Source organism: Quercus robur, chromosome 4 (genome assembly GCF_932294415.1).
Source record: "Quercus robur chromosome 4, dhQueRobu3.1, whole genome shotgun sequence".
Classification (NCBI taxonomy): domain Eukaryota; kingdom Viridiplantae; phylum Streptophyta; class Magnoliopsida; order Fagales; family Fagaceae; genus Quercus; species Quercus robur.
The window spans coordinates 35,678,263-35,696,294 of NC_065537.1; positions in this window are offsets into that span (position 1 = coordinate 35,678,263).

Sequence of the window (18,032 nt, forward strand, 5' to 3'; positions counted from 1 at the left end):
TCGGGTACATTATATGTACATAATGTCTGGATTTGCAGAAGAATTGATAATCCAGAATTGCGTGAATGTTATGGGAAATTGTGTACATTGTATGAATGGAATATCTTAATTTGCAAAAAGATTGAATATCAAGAATTGCTTAAATTCAACGAAAATTGTGTACATTATGCGTACGAAATGTCTGGATTAGAAGAAATATTGAATATCCAGAATTGCGTAAATTCAACAAGAAATTGTGCACACTATATGTACGGATACTTTGGATTATCAAAAATTTGGAATATCCAGAATTGCATAAACTTAACGGCAAACTATGTACATTATATGTACGAATAGTCTGGATTTGCTGAAAAATCGATTAACCAGAATGCTGTAAATTCATTGGGAATCGTGTACATTATATAAGTACACATTGTTTGGATTTGCAAAAAAATTGAATATCCAGAATTGTGTAAATTCAATGGAAAATTGTGTACATTGTATGTACGGACAGTCTGGATTTGCAAAAAAATCGATTAACCAGAATGCTGTAAATTCATTGGGAATCGTGTACATTATATAAGTACACAATGTTTGGATTTGCAAAAAAATTGAATATCCAGAATTGTGTAAATTCAATGAAAAATTGTGTACATTATATGTACGCAATATCTGGAGATGCTAAAGAATTGATTATCCAAAATTGCGTAAATGTAATGGGAAATTGTGTACATTATATGTACAGAATGTCATAATTTGCCAAAAAATTGAATATCAATAATTGCTTAAATTCAACGGAAATTGTGTAAATTTTATGTACGGAAATTCTAAATTTGTAGAAAAATTGAATATCTAGAATTGCGTAAATTTAATAGGAAATCGTGTACATTACATGTAAAAATTGTCTAGATTGGGAGAAAAATTGAATATCCAGAATTGCGTAAATTCAACGGGAATTTGATTACATAATGTGTACGGAATGTCTGGATTTGCAGATTTATATAATATCCAGATTTGTGTAAATTCAACGGAAAATAGTGTTCTTTATGTGTACAGAATGTTTGGATTTGCAAAAAAATTGAATATCCAAAATTGCGTAAATTCAAAGGGAAATTGTGTACATTATATGTACGCAATGTTTGGATTTTCAGAAGAATTGATTATTTAGAATTGCGTGCATGTAACGGGAAATTGTGTGCATTGTATGTACAGAATTTCTTAATTTGCAAAAAGATTGAATATCAAGAATTGTTTAAATTCAATGGATATTGTGTACACTATTTGTACGAAATGTTAGGATTTGTAGAAAAATTGATTATCCAGAATTGTGTAAATTCAACAAGAAATTGTGCAAATTATATGTACAGATATTCTGGATTATCAGAAAATTGGAATATCTAGAATTGCTTAAATTCAACGGCAAACTGTGTACAATATATGTACATACAATCTGGATTTGCAGAAATTATGTACATTATAAGTACGCAATGTCTGGATTTATAGAAAAATTAAATATCCAGAATTGCGTAAATTGAACGAAAAATTGTGTACATTATATGTACAGACGATCTGGATTTTTAGAAAAATCAATTATCCATGATGGCGTAAATTCAACGAAAAATTGTGTACATTATATGTATGGATTGTTTGGATATGCAGAAAAATTGAATATCCAAAATAGCGTAATTTCAACGGGAAATTGAGTACAATATATGTACGCATTGTCTAGCTATGCAGAAAAATTCACTATCCAGAGTTGCGTAAATTTAACGGGAAATTGTGTACCATATATATACAGATTGTCCTATTTGAAGAAAAATTTACTATGCAGAATTGCGTAAATTCAATGGGAAATTTGGTACCTTCTATGTATAGATTGTCTGGATTTGTAGAAAAATTGAATATTCAGAATTGCATATATTCAACGGGAAATTGTTTACATTATGTGTACGAATTGTCTAGATTTGTAGAAAAATTAAAAATCCAGAATTGCGTAAATTCAACGGGAAATAGGGTACATTATATGTACAGAATGTCTGGATTTGCAGATTAATAGAATATCCAGATTTGAATAAATGCAACGGAAAATAGTGTACTTTATGCGTACAGATTGTCTAGATTCGCAGAAACATTGAATATCTAGAATTACGTAGATTTAATGGGAAATTGGGTACATTATATATACACAATGTCTGGATTTGCAGAAGAATTGATTATCCAGAATTGCGTGAATGTAACGGGAATTTATGTACATTGTATGAATTGAATGTCTTAATTTGCAAAAAAATTGAATATAAAAATTGCTTAAATTCAACGGAAATTGTGTACATTATATGTACGAAATGTTTGGATTAGAAAAAAAATTGAATATCCAGAATTGCGTAAATTCAACAAGAAATTGTGCACACTATACGTATGGATATTTTGGATTATCAAAAAATTGGAATATCCAGAATTGCATAAATTCAACGGTAAATAGTGTACATTATATGTACGAGCAGTCTGGATTTGCTGAAAAATCAAATATCCAAAATGGCGTAAATTCAACGAGAAATTGTGTACATTGTATGTACGAACAGTTTGGATTTGCAAAAAAATCGATTATCTAGAATGCTGTAAATTCATTGGGAATTGTGTACATTATAAGTAGGCAATGATAGGGTTTGCGAAAAAATTGAATATCCAGAATTGCGTAAATTCAACGGAAAATTGTGTACATTATATGTACGCAATATCTGGAGTTGCTGAAGAATTGATTATCCAGAATTGCGTAAATGTAATGGGATATTGTGTACATTATATGTACGGAATGTCATAATTTGCCGAAAAATTGAATATCAAGAATTGCTTAAATTCAATGGAAATTGTGTACATTTTATGTACGGAAATTCTGGATTGGCAGAAAAATTGAATATCCAGAATTGCGTAAATTTATTAGGAAATTGTGTACATTACATGTAAAGATTGTCTAGATTGGGAGAAAAATTGAATATCCAGAATTGTGTGAATTCAACGGGAATTTGTTTGCATTATGTGTACGGAATGTCTGGATTTGCAAAAAAATCGAAAATCCAAAATTGCGTAAATTCAACGGAAAATTGTGTACATTATATGTACAGACGGTTTGGATTTGTAGAAAAATTGATTATCCAGGATGGCATAAATTCAACAGGAAATTGTGTACATTATATGTATAGATTGTCTGGATATGCAAAAAAATTGAATATCCAAAATGGCATAAATTCAACAGGAAATTATGTACATTATATGTATGCAATGTCTAGATATGAAGAAAAATTCACTATCCAGAGTTGCGTAAATTCAACGGGAAATTGTATACCATATATGTACGGATTGTCCTATTTGCAGAAAAATTTGCTATCCAGAATTTCGTAACTTCAACGGGAAATTTGGTACCTTATATGTATAGATTGTTTGGATTTGTAGAAAAATTGAATATTCAGAATTGCATAAATTCAACGAGAAATAGTGTACATTATATGTACACGGAAAATAGTGTGCTTTATGCGTACGGATTGTCTAGATTTGTAGAAAAATTGAATATCCATAATTGCGTAAATTCAATAGGAAATTAGGAACATTATTGTACGCGGAAAATTGTGTACATTATATGTACGGATGGTCTAGATTTGCAGAAAAATCGAATATCCAGAATGGGGTAAATACATAAGGAAATTGTGTACAATATATATATATATATGGAAATTCCAGATTTGCAGAAACATTTGAAATCCAAAATTGTGTAAATTCAACAGGAAATTGTTTACATTATATGTACGAAATCTCTAGATTCGTTGAAAAATTAGAAATCAGAAATGTGAAAATTGAATAGGAAATTATGCACATTATATGTATGAACGATCTGGATTTGGAAAGAAATCGAATATCCAAAATGGTGTAAATTCATAGGGAAATTGAGTACATTATATATACGGATTGTATGGATTTGCGGAAAAATTGGAAATCCAGAATTGAGTAAATTCTATGGGAAATTGTGTACGTTATACGTATGGATTGTCTGGATTTACAGAAAAATTGAATATCCAAAATTGAGTAAATTCAACGGGAAATTGTGTACAATATATGTATGGAATGCCTGGATTTGCCGAAAAATTGAATATCCAGAATTGTGTAAATATAATGAGAAATTGTTTATATTAAATGTACGGAATGTCTAGATTTTCAAAAAATTGGAAATCTAGAATTGTGTAAATTCAACGAGAAATTATGAGTATTATACGTTCGATTGTCTGGATTTGCAGAAAAATTGAATCTCCAGAATTGCATAAATTCAGCGGCAAATTATGTACATTATATGTACGGAATGCCTGGATTTGCCAAAAAATTGGATATCCAGAATTGTGTAAATTCAACGAAAAATTGTGAGTATTATACGTTCGATTGTCTGGATTTGCAGAAAAATTGAATCTCCAGAATTGCATAAATTCAACGGCAAATTATGTACATTAAAGTACACAGAAAATTTTGTACATTATATGTTCGGATTGTCTGGATTTGCAAAAAATTGAATATCCAGAATTGCGTAAATTCAACGGGAAATTGTTTCCATTATATGTACGGAATGTCTGGATTTGCAGAAAAATTGAAAATCCAGAATTGCGTAAATTCAATGGGAAATTGTGTACATTATACGTATGGAATGCCTGGATTTGCCGAAAAATTGGATATCCAAAATTTTGTAAATTCAATGAGAAATTGTGTGTATTATACGTACGATTGTTTGGATTTGCAAAAAAATTGAATCTCCAGAATTGCATAAATTCAATAGGAAATTATGTACATTAAATTACATGGGAAATTGTGTACATTATGTGTTTGGATTGTCTGGATTTGCAAAAAATTGAATATCCAGAATTGCGTAAATTCAACGGGAAATTATTTCCATTATATGTACAGAATGTCTGGATTTGCAGAAAAATTGAAAATCCAGAATAGCGTAAATTCAACGGGAAATTGTGTACATTATAAGTATGAATTTTCTGGATTTGCAAAAAAATTTAATATCCAGAATTACGTAAATTCAGCGGGAAATTCTTTCCATTATATGTATGGAATGTCTAGTTTTGCAGAAAAATTGAAAATCCAGAATTGCGTAAATTCAACGGAAAGTTGTGTATATTATGTGTACGGAATGTCTGGATTTGCAGAAAAATTGAAAATCCAGAATTGCGTAAACTCAACGGGAAATTGAGTACACTAGAAGTACGAATTGTCTGCATTTACAGATAATTGAATATCTAGAATTACGTAAATTCAACTGGAAATTGTGTACAATATACCACACAAAATAATGTGTACATTATATGTACGTATTGTCTTGATTTGCTGAAAAATTGAATATCCAGAATTGCGTATATTCAACGGAAAATTATGTACATTATATGTACGCAATGTCTGGATTTGCAGAAGAATTGATTATCCAGAATTGTGTAAATGTAATAGGAAATTGCGTACATTATATGTGCGAGATGACTTAATTGCAGAAAAATTAAATATCAAGAATTTCTTAAATCCAACGGAAATTGTGTCCATTATATGTACGGAATGTCTGGATTTGCCGAAAAATTGAACATCCAGAATTTTGTATATTCAACGAAAAATTGTGTACATTATATATACAGATGGTTTGGATTTGCAGAAAAAGTGAATATACAAAATGGCGTACATTCAGAGGGAAATTGTGTACATTATATAGACAGATTTTCTTGATTCGAAGAAACATTGGAAATCATAAATTGCATAAATTCAACGGGAAACTTTGTGCATTATATGTCCTGATTTTCTAGATTTGCAAAAAAATATAATATTTATAATTTTGTAAATTCAACAGAAAATTGTTTACATTATATGTACGAAATGTCTGGATTTGCCAAAAAATTTGAATTCTGAATTATGTAAATTCAACAGGAAATTGTGCACTTTATATTTATGAACGGTTTGGATTTGCAGAGAAATTGAATATCCTGAATGGCGTAAATTCATTGGGAAATTGAGTACATTATAAGTACGGATTGTCTGGATTTGCAGAAAAATTGAATATCCAGAATTACGTAAATTCAACAGGAAATTGTTTCCATTATATGTACGTAATGTCTAGATTTGCAAAAAAAATTGAAAATCCAGAATTTCGTAAATTCAATGGAAAATTGTGTACATTATACGTACGGATTATCTGGAGTAGCAGAAAAATTGAATACCCAGAATTGCGTAAATTCAACGAGAAATTGTTTACATTATATGTATGGAATTTCTGGATTTGCAGAGAAATTGGAAATCCAGAATTGTGTAAATTCAACGAGAAAATGTGTATATTAAATGATTGTCTGGATTTGATGAAAAATTGAATATCCAAAATTGCATAAATTCAATAGGAAATTGTGTTCATTATATGTACAGAATGCCTGGATTTGCTGAAAAATTGGAAATCCACAATTGTCTAAACTCAACGAGAAATTGTGTTCATTATACATACGGTTTTTTTGGATTTGCAGGAAAAATAGAATCTCCAGAATTACGTAAATTCAACTGGAAATAATGCACATTAAAGTAAATAGAAAATTGTGTAGATTATATGTATGGATTGTCTGGATTTGCAAAAAATAGAATATCCAGAATTGCGTAAATTCAACGAGAAATTGTTTCCATTATGTGTATGGAATGTCTAGATTCGCAGAAAAATTGAAAATCTGGAATTGCGTAAATTCAACGAGAAATTGTGTACATTGTAAGTACGAATTGTCTGGATTTGCTGAAAAATTGAACATCAAGAATAACATAAATTCAATGGGAAATTGTTTCCATTATATGTATGGAATGCCTAGATTTGCAGAAAAATTGAAAGTCCAGAATTGTGTAAATTTAAAGGAAAATTGTGTATATTATTTGTATGGAATGTCTAGATTTGCAAAAAAATTGAAAATCCAGAATTGTATAAATTCAATGGGAAATTGGGTACATTATAAGTACGGATTGTCAAAATTTACAAAAAAATTGAATATCCAGAATTAAGTAAATTCAATAGGAAATTGTGTATATTATAGTACATAGAATATTGTGTACATTATATACATGGATTGTCTGGACTTGCAGTAAAATTGAATGTCCAGAATTGCGTATATTCAATGGGAAATTGTGTACATTATATGTACACAATGTTTGGATTTGCAGAAGAATTGATTATCCAGAATTGCGTAATTGTAACAGGAAATTGTGTACATTATATGTGCGAGATGACTCAATTTGCAGAAAAATTGAATATGAAGAAGAGCTTAAATTCAACGGAAATTGTGTTCATTATATGTACGAAATGTCTGGATTTGCAGAAAAATTGAATATCACGAATTATGTAAATTCAACGGGAAATTGTTTCCATTATATGTGCGGATTGTCTAGTTTTGCAGAAAAATTGAATATCAAAATTTGTGTAAATTCAACGAAGAATTGTGTACATTATATGTATGGATTATCTGGATTTGCAGAAAAATTGAATACCTAGAATTGCGTAAAGTCAATGAGAAATTGTTTACATTATATGTACGGAATGTCTGGATTTGCAGAAAAATTAAATACCCAAAATTGCGTAAATTCAACGAGAAATTGTTTACATTATATGTACGGAATATTTGGATTTGCAGAAAAATTGGAAATCCAGAATTGTGTAAATTCAACCAGAAATGTTGTATATTAAATGTACAGATTGTCTGGAATTGAAGAAAAATTGAATATCCAAAATTGCGTAATTTCAACGGGAAATTGTGTTCATTATATGTATGAAATGCCTGGATTTGCAGAAAAAATGAAAATCTAGAATTATGTAAATTCAACGAGAAATTGTGTGCATTATACGTACGGATTTTCTAGATTTGCAGGAAAATAGAATCTCCAGAATTGCGAAAATTCAACGGAAAATTGTTCACATTAAATTACACTGAAAATTGTGTAGATTATATGTATGGATTGTCTGGATTTGCAAAAAATTGAATATCCAATATTGCATAAATTCAACTGGAAATTGTTTCCATTATGTGTATGGAATTTCTGGATTTGCAGAAAAATTGAAAATCCCGAATTGTATAAATTCAACGGGAAATTGTGTATGTTATAAGTACGGATTGTTTGGAATTGTAGAAAAATTGAATATCCGGAATTACGTAAATTCAACAGGAAATTGTTTACATTATATGTATGGAATGTCTAGATTTGTAGAAAAATTGAAAGTCCAAAATCGTGTAAATTCAATTGAAAATTGTGTATATTCTATGTACGAAATGTATGGATTTGCAGAAAAATTGAAAATCCCGAATTGCGTAAATTCAACGGGAAATTGGGTACATTATAAGTACGGATTGTTAGCATTTACAAAAAATTTGAATATCTAGAATTTTGTAAATTCAATAGGAAATTATGTACAATATAGTTCACAGAATACTGTGTACATTATATGCATGGATTGTCTGGAATTGCTGAAAAATTGAATATCCAGAATCGCTTTTATTCAACTAGAAATTGTGTTCATTATATGTACGGAATGTCTGCATTTGCATAAAAATTTAATAACCAAAATTGCGTAACTTCAACAGGAAATTGTGTACATTATATGTATGAACAGTCTAGATTTGCAGAGAAATTGAATATCCAGAATGTCGTAAATTCATAGGGAAATGTGTACATTATATATACGGATTGTCTGGATTTGTAGAAAAATTGGAAATCCAGAATTGCGTAAATTCAACGGGAAATTGTGTACATTATAAGTACGGATTCTCTGGATTTGTTGAAAAATTGAATACCTAGAATTGTGAAAATTCAACGAGAACTTGTTTACATTATATTTATGGAATGTCTGGATTTGTACAAAAATTGTCCATAATTGTGTAAATTCAACGAGAAATTGTGTATATTAAATGTACGGATTTTCTGGATTTGAAGAAAAATTGAATACTAAAATTGTGTAAATTTAATGGGAAATTTTGTACATTACATGTACGTAGTGCATGGATTTGCCAAAAAAGTGGAAATCCAAAATTGTGAAAATACAACGAGAAATTGTGTGCTATATACGTACGGATTTTTTGGATTTGCAAAAAAATGGAATCACCAAAATTGTGAAAATTCAACAGGAAACTGTGGACATTAAATTACACGGAAAATTGTGTAGATTACATGTACGGATTATCTGAATTTGCAAAAAATTGAGTATCCAGAATTGCGTAAATTCAACTGGAAGTTGTTTCGATTATGTGCACGGAATTTCTGGATTTGCAAAAAAATTGAAAATCCAGAATTGCGTAAATTCAACGGGAAATTGTGTAAATTATAAGTACGGATGTCTGGATTTGCAGAAAAATTGAATATCTAAAATTGCGTAAATTCAACAAGAAATTGCGTACATTATAAGTATGGATTGTCAGCATTTATAGAAAAATTGAATATCCAGAATTTTGTAAATTCAACAAGAAATTGTGTACATTAAAGTTCATGGAATATGGTGTACATTATATGCACGGATTGTCTGGATTTGCTGAAAAATTGAATATCCAAAATTGTGTATCTTCAACTGGAAACTGTGTTCATTATATGTATGGAATGTCTGGATTTGCATAAAAATTTAATAACCAGAATTGCGTAACTTTAACAGGAAATTGTGTACATTATATGTATGAACAGTTTGGATTTGCAGAGAAATCGAATATCCAAAATGTTGTAAATTCATAGGGAAATTGTGTGCATTATATATATGGATTGTCTGGATTTGTAGAAAAATTGGAAATCCAGAATTGCGTAAATTTAACGGGAAATTGTGTACTTTATAAGTACGGATTATCTGGATTTGTTGAAAAATTGAATACCCCGCGAAAATTCAACGGGAAATTGTTTACATTATATTTATGGAATGTTTGGATTTGTAGAAAAATTGGAAATCCAAAATTGTGTAAATTCAGCGAGAAATTGTGTCTATTAAATGTACGAATTTTCTGGATTTGAAGAAAAATTGAATATCCAAAATTGTGTAAATTTAACAGGAAATTTTGTACATTACATGTACGTAGTGCCTGGATTTGCCAAAAAAGTGGAAATCCAGAATTGTCAAAATACAACGAGAAATTGTGTGCTATATACGTACGGATTTTCTGGATTTGCAGAAAAATGGAATCTCCAGAATTGCAAAAATTCAATGGGAAACTGTGGACATTAAATTACAAGGAAAATTGTGTAGATCATATGTACGGATTGTCTGAATTTGCAAAAAATTGAATATCCAGAATTGCGTAAATTCAACTGGAAGTTGTTTCCATTCTGTGTATGGAATTTCTAGATTTGCAGAAAAACTGAAAATCCAAAATAGCGTAAATTCAATGGGAAATTGTGTACGTTATAAGTACAGATTGTCTGAATTTGCAGAAAAATTGAATATCCAGAATTGCATAAATTCAACTGGAAGTTGTTTCCATTATGTGTACGGAATTTCTGGATTTGCAAAAAAATTGAAAATCCAGAATTGCGTAAATTCAACGGGAAATTGTGTACATTATAAGTATGGATTGTTTGGATTTGCAGAAAAATTGAATATAAAAAATTGCGTAAATTCAACGAAAAATTGTGTAAATTATATGTACGGATTATCTGGATTTGCAGAAAAATTGAATACCTAGAATTGCGTAAATTCAACGAGAAATTGTTTACATTATATGTACGGAATGTCTGGATTTGCAAAAAAATTGGAAATCCAGAATTGTGTAAATTCAACAAGAAATTGTTTATATTAAATGTACGGATTGTCAGGATTTGAAAAAAAATTGAATATCCAAAATTGTGTAAATTCAACTGGAAATTGTGTTCATTATATGTACGGAATGCCTGGATTTGCAGAAAAATTGGAAATCCAAAATTTTCTAAATTCAACGAGAAATTTTGTACATTATAAGTACGGATTATTGAAATTTGTAGAAAAATAGAATCTCCAGAATTGCGTAAATTCAACAGGAAATTAAGCACATTAAAGTACACGGAAAATTGTTTAGATTATATGTATGGATTGTTTGGATTTGCAAAAAATGGAATATCTAGAATTGTGTAAATTTAACTGGAAATTACTTCCATTATGTGTACGGAATGCCAAGATTCGCAGAAAAAGTGAAAATCCAGAATTGTGTAAATTCTATGGGAAATTACACATTGTAAGTACGGATTTTTTGGATTTGTAGAAAAATTGAATATCAAGAATTACGTAAATTCAACAAGAAATTGTTTCCATTATATGTATGGAATGCGTAGATTTGCAGAAAAATTGAAAGCCCTGAATTGTGTAAATTCAACGGAAAATTGTGTATATTATGTGTACGGAATGTATGGATTTGCAGAAAAATTGAAAATCCTGAATTGCATAAATTCAATGGGAAATTGGGTACATTATAAGTACGGATTGTTAGCATTTACAGAAAAATTGAATATCCAGAATTATGTAAATTCAACAGGAAATCGTGTACATTATAGTACATGGAATATTATGTACATTATATGCACGAATTGTCTGGAATTGCTGTAAAATTGAATATCCAGAATTGCGTATATTCAACGGGAAATTGTGTACATTATATGTACGCAATGTCTGGATTTGCAGAAGAATTGATTATCCAGAATTGCGTAAAGGTAACAGGAAATTGTGTACATTATATGTGCGAGATGACTTAATTTGCAGAAAAATTGAATATCAAGAATAGCTTAAATTCCACGGAAATTGTGTTCATTATATGTACGGAATGTCTAGATTTGTAGAAAAATTGAATATCCAGAATTACGTAAATTCAACAGGAAATTATTTCCATTATATGTATGGATTGTCTGGATTTGAAGAAAAATTGAATATAAAAAATTGCGTAAATTCAACGAAAAATTGTGTACATTATATGTACGAATTATCTGGATTTGCAGAAAAATTAAATACCCAGAATTGCGTAAATTCAACGAGAAATTTTGTATATTAAATGTACGGATTGTTTGGAATTGTAGAAAAATTGAATATCCAAAATTGCGTAATTTGAACGGGAAATTGTGTTCATTATATGAACGAAATGCCTGGATTTGCAGAAAAATTGAAAATCCAGAATTGTGTAAATTCAACGAGAAATTGTGTGCATTATAGTTCGTGGAATATTGTGTACATTATATGCACAGATTGTCTGGATTTGCTGAAAAATTGAATATCCAGAATTGTGTATATTCAACTGGAAATTGTGTTCATTATATGTACGGAATGTTTGGATTTGCATAAAAATTTAATAACCAAAATTGCGTAACTTCAACAGGAAATTGTGTACATTATATGTATGAACAGTCTGGATTTGCCGAGAAATTGAATATCCAGAATGTCGTAAATTTATAGGGAAATTGTGTACATTATATGTTCAGATTTTCTGGATTTATAGAAAAATAGAATATCAAAACTTGTGTAAATTTAACGGGAAATTATGTACATTAAATGTACGGAATGCCTGGATTTGCCGAAAAATTGGAAATCCAGAATTGTGTAAATTCAATGAGGAATTGTGTGCATTATACGTATAGATTTTCGGGATTTGCCGAAAAAAAGAATCTCCAAAATTGCAAAAATTCAACGGGAAATTGTGCACATTAAATTACATGAAAAATTGTGTAGATTATATGTATGGATTGCCTGAATTTGCAAAAAATTGAATATCCAAAATTACATAAATTCAATTGGAAATTGTTTCCATTATGTGTACGGAATGTTTGGATTTGCAGAAAAATTGAAAATCCAGAATTGCGTAAATTCAACGGAAATTATGTACATTATAAGTACGGATTGTTTGGAATTGCAGAAAAATTGAATATCAAGAATTATGTAAATTCAACGGGAAATTGTTTCCACTATATGTATGGAATGTCTAGATTTGCAGAAAAATTTAATGTCCAGAATTGTTTAAATTCAATAGAAAATTATGTATATTTTGTGTACGGAATGTCTGGATTTGCTGAAAAATTGAAAATCTAGAATTGTGTAAGTTCAACGGGAAATTGGGTACATTATAAGTACAGATTATCAGCATTTACAGAAAAATTGATTATCCAGAATTACGAAATTCAGTAGGAAATTGGGTACATTATAGTACAGAGAATATTGCGTACAATCTATGCACGGATTGTTTAGATTTGCTGAAAAATGGAATATCCAGAATTGCGTATATTCAACTGAAAATTGTGTTCTTTATATATGTACGCAATGTCTGGATTTGTAGAATAATTGATTATCCTGAATTGCATAAATGTAACAGGAAATTGTGTACATTATATGTGCGAGATGAATTAATTTGAAGAAATATTGAATAACAATAATTGTTTAAATTCAACTAAAATTGTTTTCAGTATATGTACAGAACGTTTTGATTTGCATAAAAATTTAATAAGCAGAATTGCGTTACTTCAACAAGAAAATTGTGTACAATATATGTATGAACGATCTTGATTTGCAGAGAAATCGAATATCCATAATGGCGTAAATTCATAGGGAAATTGTGTACATTATATGTACCAATTGTCTGGATTTGCCGAAAAATAGAATATCAAAAGTTGCGTAAATTCAACGGAAAATTGTGAACATTATATGTACGGATTATCTAGATTTATAGAAATATTGAATACCCAGAATTGTGTAAATTCAACGAAAAATTGAATACATTATATGTACGGCATGTTTGGATTTGCAGAAAAATTGGTAATCTAGAATTGTGAAAATTCAATGATAAATTGTGTATATTAAATGTATGGATTGTCTGGATTTGAAGAAAAATTGAATATCCAAAATTGCGTAAATTCAATGGGAAATTGTGTACATTATATTTATGGAATGCTTGGATTTGCAGAAAAATTGGAAATCTAGAATTGTGTAAATTCAACAAGAAATTATGTGCATTATACGTACGGATTTTCAGGATTTGTCGAAAAATAGAATCTCCAAAATTGCAAAAATTCAACGGGAAATTGTGCACATTAAATTACACGAAAAAATTGTGTAGATTATATGTATGGATTGTCCGGATTTCCAAAAAATTGAATATTTTACATAAATTCAACTGGAAATTCTTTCCATTATGTGTATGGAATGTCTAGATTTGTAGAAAAATTGAAAATCCAGAATTGCGTAAATTCAACGGGAAATTGGGTACATTATAAGTACGGATTGTCAGCATTTATAAAAAAATTGATTATCCAGAATTACGAAATTCAACAGGAAACTGTATACATTATAGTACAGAGAATATTGTGTACAATCTATGCATGGATTGTCTGGATTTGCTGAAAAATGGAATATCCAGAATTGCGTATATTCAACAGAAAATTGTGTACTTTATATGTACGCAATGTCTAGATTTGCAGAATAATTGATTATCCAGAATTGCGTAAATGTAACAGAAAATTGTGTACATTATATGTGTGAGATGACTTAATTTGAAGAAATATTGATTATGAAGAATTGTTTAAATTCAACAAAAATTGTGTTTAGTATATGTACAAAATGTCTGGATTTGCATAAAAATTTAATAAGCAGAATTGCGTAAATTCAACTGGAAAATTGTGTACAATATATGTATGAATGATCTGGATTTGCAGAGAAATCGAATATCCAGAATGGCGTAAATTCATAGGGAAATTGTGTACATTATATATACAGATTGTCTAGATTTGCAGAAAAATTGGAAATCTAAAATTGCATAAATTCAACGGAAAATTGTGTACGTTATATATACGAATTGTCTTGATTTTTAGAAAAATAGAATATCAAAAATTGCGTAAATTCAATAGAAAATTGTGTACATTATATGTATGGATTATTTGGATTTGCAGAAAAATTGAATACCCATAATTGCATAAATTCAACGAGAAATTGAATACATTATATGTACAGAATGTCTGGATTTGCAGAAAAATTGGTAATCTAGAATTGTGAAAATTCAACGAGAAATTGTGTATATTAAATGTACGGATTGTCTGGATTTGAAGAAAAATTGAATATCCAAAATTACGTAAATTCAACGGGAAATTGTGTACATTATATGTACGGAATGCTTGGATTTGCCGAAAAAATTGGAAATCTAGAATTGTGTAAATTCAATGAGAAATTGTGTGCATTATACGTACGGATTTTTTGGATTTGCATAAAAATAGAATCTCCAGAATTGCGAAAATTCAACGGGAAACTGTGCACGTTAAATTACACGAAAAATTGTGTAGATTATGTGTACGGAATGTCTGCATTTGCAGAAAAATTGAAAATCTAGAATTGCGTAAATTAACGGGAAATTGTTTCCATTATATTTATGGAATGTCTAGATTTGCAGAAAAATTGAAAATCCAGAATTGTGTAAATTCATTGGAAAATTGTGTAGATTATGTGTACGGAATGTCTGGATTTGCAGAAAAATTGAAAATCCAGAATTGTGTATATTCAACTGGAAATTGGGTATATTATAAGTACGGATTGTCAGCATTTACAAACAAATTGAATATCTAGAATTACGTAAATTTAACAGGAAATTGTGTACATTATAGTACACGAAATACTTTATACATTATATGCACGGATTGTTAGGATTTGCTGAAGAATTGAATATCCAGAATTGTGTATATTCAATGGGAAATTGTGTACATTATAAGTACGAATTGTCTGGATTTGCAAAAAAATTGAATATCCAAAATTACGTAAATTCAACAGGAAATTGTTTCCATGATATGTATGGACTGTCTGGATTTGTAGAAAAATTGAATATCCAAAATTACGTAAATTCAACAGGAAATTGTGTGCTTTATAGTACACGGAATATTGTGTGCATTATATGTACGAAATGTCTGGATTTGCTGAAAAATTGAATATCCAGAATTGCGTATATTCAATGGGAAATTGTGTACATTATATGTACGCAATGTTTGGATTTGCAAAAGAATTGATTATCCAGAATTGCGTAAATGTAACAGGAAATTGTGTACATTATATGTGCGAGATGACTTAATTTGCAGAAAAATTGAATATCAAGAATTGCTTAAATTCAACAGAAATTGTATTAATTATATGTATAGAATGTCTGGATTTGCATAAAAATTTAATAACTGGAATTGCTTAACTTCAACAGGAAATTGTGTACATTATGTGTACGGAATGTCTGAATTTGCAGAAAAATTGAATATCCAGAAATGTATAAATTCAACGGGAAATTGTGTACATTATTTGTACGGATGTTCTGAATTTGTAGAAAAATCGAATATACAGAATGACATAAATTTATAGGGAAATTGTGTACATTATATAGACGAATTGTCTAGATTTACAGAAACATTGGAAATCATAAATTGTGTAAATTCAATGGGAAACTTTGTACATTATACGTACTGATTTTCTAGATTTGCAGAATAATAGAATATTTAAAATTTCATAAATTAAATGGGAAATTGTTTACATTATATGTATGAAATTTCTAGATTTGCCTAAAAATTGGAAATCAGAATTGTGTAAATTCAATAGGAAATTGTGCGTATTATATGTATGAACAGTCTGGATTTGCAGAGAAATCGAATATCCAGAATGACATAAATTCATAGGGAAATTGTGTACATTGTATATACGGATTGTCAGGATTAGCAGAAAAATTGGAAATCCAGAATTGTGTAAATTCAACGGGAAATTGTGTACATTATATGTATAGATTGTCTGTTTTAGGATATATGTAGTTGGGTAGATCTAGGATGTTTTTAATACTTCAAAAAACAATGTTTCAAGATCTTGAAGTCATCAAGTCTATCCAAGAAACAAGCTGAGAAGTGCAAATTTATTAAAGCTCAACAGATGTTCGACAGTTTCGATTTGCAGAGGTTTAAAGAAACAAAAATTCTGTTATGTTTTTCTTGGGATCCATAAATGTGTCTTTGGACCTTCTTTTATCCTAACCCTAGACATATAAAAGGATTGTTTTAAGGGCCGTCAAAGAGTTCACAAGTTGCACAAGCTTTGAGAATAGTTTGTTCAAGCAAATTGTGACCAGAGACAAAGTTTCGCCCTTGTTCATCTCTTTTGAAGAAGTTGCTGTGTATGTGCACTGTAGGATTTTGTGAACAAGCATCTTCTTGATCTTCATCATGTGGATGAACTAAAGAACTTTGCAGCCAACAACCTTCTCTAGTTGGTGATTGAAGTTGCGTACTTGGATTCGCGCAATTAGTTAGTCACGTACTTGGGAGCCGTGCATCGAAAAGGGAAATTGTCACTACAGAACAAGTCCAATTGGGTATTGTGGTAAGGGTTCAACTGTAGGTTGGTATAAGGTGCTGGGATTCTTTTACTTGTAACTGCTTGTTGTGATAATAGTGGAATTTCGGGAGTGGAGACTTGAAAATCACCCGGTGAGGTTTTGGCCGTTAGGTTTTTCCCATTGGTAAACAAATTGCCGTGTTATTTATTTTCCGCTGCATACTTTAGTTAATTGGTGATTTGTTTGTTCTACCATGCTTTTGCATGTTAATTAACTTAATTAATTCACTTGGTTAAATTAATTGGTTAATTTATCACAAGGGGTCAATTTGTATTTGGCCTATCAGTTTGGATTTGCAATAAAATTGAATATCCAAAATTGTATAAATTCAACGAGAAATTGTTTACATTATATGTACGAAATGTTTGGATTTGCTGAAAAATAGGAAATCCAAAACTGTGTAAATTCAACAAGAAATTTTGTATATTAAATGGATAGATTGTCTGGATTTGAAGAAAAATTGAATATCCAAAATTGCGTAAATTCAACGAAAAATTGTGTACATTATATGTACGGAATGCCAGGATTTGCAAAAAGGTTGAATCTCCAGAATTGTGTGAACTCAACGGGAAATTGTGTACATTAAAATACATGGAAAATTGTGTACATTATACGTACAGATTGTCTGGATTTGCAAGAAATTGAACACCTAGAATTGTGTAAACTCAACGGGAAATTATTTCCATGATATGT